This window comes from Piliocolobus tephrosceles, chromosome 21 (genome assembly GCF_002776525.5).
Source record: "Piliocolobus tephrosceles isolate RC106 chromosome 21, ASM277652v3, whole genome shotgun sequence".
NCBI lineage: Eukaryota > Metazoa > Chordata > Mammalia > Primates > Cercopithecidae > Piliocolobus > Piliocolobus tephrosceles.
Window position 1 is genome coordinate 42,255,246 of NC_045454.1, and position 5,775 is coordinate 42,261,020.

Here is a 5,775-nt window from a genome sequence, read left to right on the forward strand (position 1 = left end):
CTATTCTATTCTATTCTATTCTATTCTATTCTATTCTATTCTATTCTATTCTATTCTATTCTATTCATGAGATAGAGCCTTGTTCTGTAGCCCCAGCTGGAGTGCAATGATACAATCTCAGCTTACTGCAACCTCCACTTCCTGGGTTTAAGCAATTCTGCCTCAGCCTCCCAAGTCACTGGGATTGCAGGCGTACAATACCATGCCCAGCTAGTTTTTGTATTTTTAGTAGACACTGGGTTTCATGTTGGCCAGGCTGGTCTCAAACTCCTGACCTCAAGTTACCCACCCACCTTAGTCTCCCAAAGTGCTGGGATTACAGGTGTGAGCTACCCGCACCCAGCCCCATCTCTACATTTAAAAAAAAAAAAAAGTTTTCAAGAATAAAAACAAAAAGAAGCGGCCGGGCGCGGTGGCTCAAGCCTGTAATCCCAGCACTTTGGGAGGCCGAGACGGGCGGATCACAAGGTCAGGAGATCGAGACCATCCTGGCTAACATGGCGAAACTCTGTCTCTACTAAAAAATACAAAAAAAAACTAGCTGGGCGAGGTGGCGGGCGCCTGTAGTCCCAGCTACTTGGGAGGCTGAGGTGAGAGAATGGCGTGAACCCGGAAGGCAGCGGAGCTTGCAGTGAGCTGAGATCCGGCCACTGCACTACAGCCCTGGTGACGCAGCGAGACTCCGTCTCAAAAAAAAAAAAAAAAAAAAAAAACAAAAAGAAGCCTGGGTGCCGTGGCTTATACTTGTAATCCCAGCACTTTGGAAGGCTGAGACTGGTGGATCACTTGAGGTCAGAAGTTCAAGACCACCCTGGCCAACATGATAAAACTCTGTCTCCACTAAAAGTACAAAAATTAGCTGGGCATGATGGCCAGCGCCTGTAATTCCAGCTACTCGGTAGGCTGAGGCACGAGAATTGCTTGAACCTGGGAGGTAGAGGTTGCAGTGAGCCGAGATTGAGCCACCCCCCATTCCAGCCTGGGTGACATCAAGACTGTGTCTAAGAAAAAAAAAAAGAAAAAAAATTTTTTTAAAGGAGTTTGCAGGCCAGCCTTCCAATAAACCCCATCCATCAGGCTGCTAGTCCTTGGTCACCATAAAGGATGGAAGGTGCAAGATGCCATCTGCGGCCGGGCGCGGTGGCTCAAGCCTGTAATCCCAGCACTTTGGGAGGCCGAGACGGGTGGATCACGAGGTCAGGAGTTCGAGACCATCCTGGCTAACACGGTGAAACCCCGTCTCTACTAAAAATACAAAAAACTAGCCAGGCGAGGTGGCGGGCGCCTGTAGTCCCAGCTACTCAGGAGGCTGAGGCAGGAGAATGGCGTAAACCCGGGAGGCGGAGCTTGCAGTGAGCTGACATACGGCCACCGCGCCGGGGGCGGGACGAAGGCGCGACTTGGTCCGAAAAAAAAAAAAAAAAAAAAAAAAAGATGCCATCTGCCCTGTCTTGCTGAACTGCCATCCTGACCCAACCTCCCACCTCTGCCCTTGCCGTTCCACCACTCAGTGGCCACAAACCCTATATACAACACCATTCTCCCCTCCTTGCCTTAGTGACATCATCTGTCAACTGGCTGTTCCTTCTTCTCTCTTCCCTCCCTCCCGCCCTTTGGTTGAAGATTGAGGTCATCCCCCTCTTGCAATCCCTCTGTCTAGACAGATCCTGTCACTCTCAGTGACTCTGCTGTCCTTACAGCCTCTGTATTCATTGTCTTCCTCATCTTGAAAGATTCCACCAGCTCTCCCAATCACACCCAGTTAACTTCCCACTTGAAAGCTTTTGGTCATATGCCTGTTCCCTTCTTGCTCCTCCCAGAGTGGACATTGGTTACCACTCTGGGATGGACACTGGGATGACCACAGTCGTTGGGGAACCATTCCTCTCCCTTCATCAAACTGTTGTCCAGATGGCAGGTCCCCACTGCCTGACTCCCAAACTAGACCCGTACCTTGACCACAATGATTGACTCGATTTACAATGAGTAAATGATCGTAATCAGGTTGGTCAGAGTCAGTGAGCTCCAGGCCTGAGACTTAGGAGCAAGAAAAGACTTCTATGGCCATGTAATCCCAGTACTTATGGGAGGCGGAGGTGGGTGGCAACAGTTCAAGAGTTCAAGACCAGCCTGGCCAAGATGGTGAAACCCCATCTCTACTAAAAATACAAAAATTACCTGGGCATGGTGGCGGGCCCCTGTAATCCCAGCTATTCGGGAGGCTGAGGCGGGAGAATCGCTTGAATCTGAGAGGCAGAGATTGCAATCAGCTGAGATCATGCCACTGCACTCCAGCCTGAGTGACAGAGCAAGACTCTGTCTCAAAAAAAGAGAAGACTTCTCATCTTAAAGCCAGGAAAATGTGGCTGGACGTGGTGACTCATGCCTGTAATCCCAGCACTTTGGGAGGCCAAGGCAGGCAGATCACGAGGTCAGGGGATCAAGACCATCCTGGCTAACACAGTGAAACTCTGTCTCTACTAAAAATACAAAAAAAAAAAAAAAAAAATAGCTGGGGATGGTGGCGGGCGCCTGTAGTCGCAGCTACTCAGGAGGCTGAGGCAGGAGAATGGTGTGAGCCCGGGAGGCGGAGCTTGCAGCGAGCCAAGATCTCACCACTGCACTCCAGCCTGGGCGACAGAGGGAGACTCCATCTCAAAAAAAAAAAAAAAAAAAAAAAAAAAGAGAGAGAGCCAGGAAAACGTATGATGTGTGTATTATCAGATTTCTCCAAAGAAAGCTAATAGGAGGCAGGTAGATGAGTGGGGATTTATTAGGATAATTGGCTCATGTGATCATGGAGGCTGAGATGTCCTACCACACACAAAGCCAGTAGCTCCAGTAGCTGGAGACCCTGAAAAACCAGTAGCGAGGCTCTGTCTGAATCCTAAAGCTTCAGAGCCAGGGACACCAATGGTGTAATTCCAAGTCCAAGGTCGAAGGCCTGAGAACCAGGGATCACTGGTATAAGTCTTATCAAGACAGAAGGAGGAGAGTGTCCCAGCTCTGGGGAGGAAAATCCTTTCTCTCCTTTTTCTGTTCTATCGGAGCCCCGCAGATTGGATGATGCTCACCCAGAAGTAATGCTTTATCAGAGAAGGTGTTGCTCTGTCACCCAGGCTGGAGCACAGCAGTGTGATCTAAGCTCACTGCCCCTCTTGGGCTAAAGTGACCCTCTCACTTCATCCTCCTGAGTAGCTGGGACAACATGCGCGTGACCACCATACCCTGCTAATTTTCATATTTTTTGTTGAGACAAGCTTTCCACATGTTGCCCAGGCTTGTCTCGATCAAACTCAAGCTCAAGCCATCTGCCCACCTCGGCCTCCCAAAATGCTGATTGTAGGTGCGAGCCACCGAGCCCAGCCACTGTTTTTTTTTTCTTTGTCTTATTTTTACATCACAGCTCAAATCTGGGTATTTTCTAATCCAGCCGAGTTCACACCTAAAATTAACTATCACAGCACAGTGTGGTTGGAGGCAGGGAATATACCCAGATAAAGGAACTTGGCAGAGAGTGAAGCCAACCTAGAAGAAAGTGGAGCCAAAGCATGAAGCCAAAAAACACTATGGTGGTTCCTCGAAAAATCAAACAGAAACCAGGCACAGTGGCGAGTGCCTGTCATCCCAGCTACTCAGAAGGCTAAGGCAGGATGATCCCTTCAGTCCAGGAGTTCAAGGCCAACCTAGGTAACATAGTGAGACCGTTGCTTAATAAAAAAGAGATGGAGGCCGGGCGCGGTGGCTCAAGCCTGTAATCCCAGCACTTTGGGAGGCCGAGGCGGGCGGATCACAAGGTCAGGAGATCGAGACCATCCTGGCTAACACGGTGAAACCCCGTCTCTACTAAAAAGTACAAAAAACTAGCCGGGCGAGGTGGCGGGCGCCTGTAGTCCCAGCTACTCGGGAGGCTGAGGCAGGAGAATGGCGTGAACCCGGGAGGCGGAGCTTGCAGTGAGCTGAGATCCGGCCACTGCATTCCAGCGTGGGCGACAGAGCGAGACTCCGTCTCAAAAAAAAAAAAAAAAAAAAAAGAGAGAGAGAGAAAAAATTTTATGCTATATATATCGTACCACCATTCTTTTTTTTTTTTTTTTCTGAGACAGTTTCGCTCTGTTGCCCAGGCTGGAGTGCAATGGTGTCATCTCGGTTCACCACAAACTCTGCCTCCAGGGTTCAAGCAATTCTCCTGCTTCAGCCTCCCAAGTAGCTGGGATTACAGGTGTGTGCCACCATGCCTGGCTAATTTTTGTATTTCTAGTAGTGGCAGGTTTTCACCATGTTGGCCAGGCTGGTCTTGAATTCCTGACCTCGTGATTCGCCCTCCTCAGCCTCCCAAAGTTCTGGGATTACAGGCGTGAGCCACTGCGCCTGGCCGCCAGGAGCTATTTTTTTTTTTTTTTTGAGACGGAGTCTCGCCCTGTCGCCCAGACTGGAGTGCAGTGGCGCGGTCTCTACTAAAAATACAAAAAATTAGCCGGGCGTGGTGATGGGCGCCTGTAGTCCCAGCTACTTGGGAGGCTGAGGCAGGAGAGTGGCGTGAACCCAGGAGGCGGAGCTTGCAGTGAGCCGAGATCACGCCGCTGCACTCCAGCCTGGGCAACAGGGCAAGACTCCGTCTCAAAAAAACAAACAAACAAACAAATTAGTTGGATGTCGTGGTGAGTGCCTGTAATACCAGCTACTTGGGAGGCTGAAGCACGAGAATCACTTGAACCCAGGAGGTTTAGTGAGCTGAGACTGTGCCACTGCACTCCAGCCTGGGCCACAAAGGGAGACTCTGTCTCAAAAACAAACAAACAAAAAAAACCCAGCACGGGCAATATGGTAAAACCCAATCTCTACAAAAAATACAAAACTTACGTGTGGTGTGTACCTCCCATCCCAGCTACTCGGGAGGCTAAGGTGGGAGGATCACCTGAGGCTGCGGTGAGCCATGATTGCACCACTGCACTTAAGCTTCGTCCACAGAGTGAGACCCTGTCTCAAAAAAAAAGGCTGGGCGAGGTGGCTCACACCTGTAATCCCAGCACTTTGGGAGGCCGAGGCGAGCAGATCACCTGAAGTGAGGAATTCGAGACCAGCCTGCCCAACATGGCGAAACCCCATCTCTACTAAAAACACAAAAAAATTAGCCAGGCGTGGTGGCATGCACCTGTAATCCCAATTACTTGAGAGGCTGAGGCAGGAGAGTCGCTTGAACCTGGGAGGCGGAGGTTGCAGTGAGCTGAGATTGCACCACTGCAGTCCAACCTGGGTGACAGGGCGAGACTGTCTGAAAAAAAAAAAAAGTGGATATTGAACAAAAATTCCCCGAGAAGGGGGAGTGGAGAGCAAAACAGTTGAAATATTGGGGCGGAGTGTCTGGAGGTGACTGACACAGGCAGCTGGCACGAGGGGGCAGCAGCGAGCTTCTAGGCAGCAGGGCCCACCCCCAAGGGCGGTCCCTTTGCAGATCCAAAGTAGCTGGGGAGCATAGACTGCAGGACCTCAGGTGCCTGGGCCCTGGGGGCACGTGTCCAGGATGGGTGATAGGGGAGGTGGACAGGCTACCTCTGCCTTCTGGCATCTAGGGATTAGGGCCTAATCAGGGGAAATCTGAGCTGCCTGAAGGTTGGAATTCAGGCAGAGCCAGCAGCCAGTGGGTTTCCTGCCCCCTCCTCCTGCCTTTTGAGAGAATCGCCACAGCTCAGAGACTCCTAGGGCCTTGCAAGCTGGGGTTCCCCCTACCAGCCGCCCACTGGCTCACTGCCCCCTACAAACACACCAGGCCTG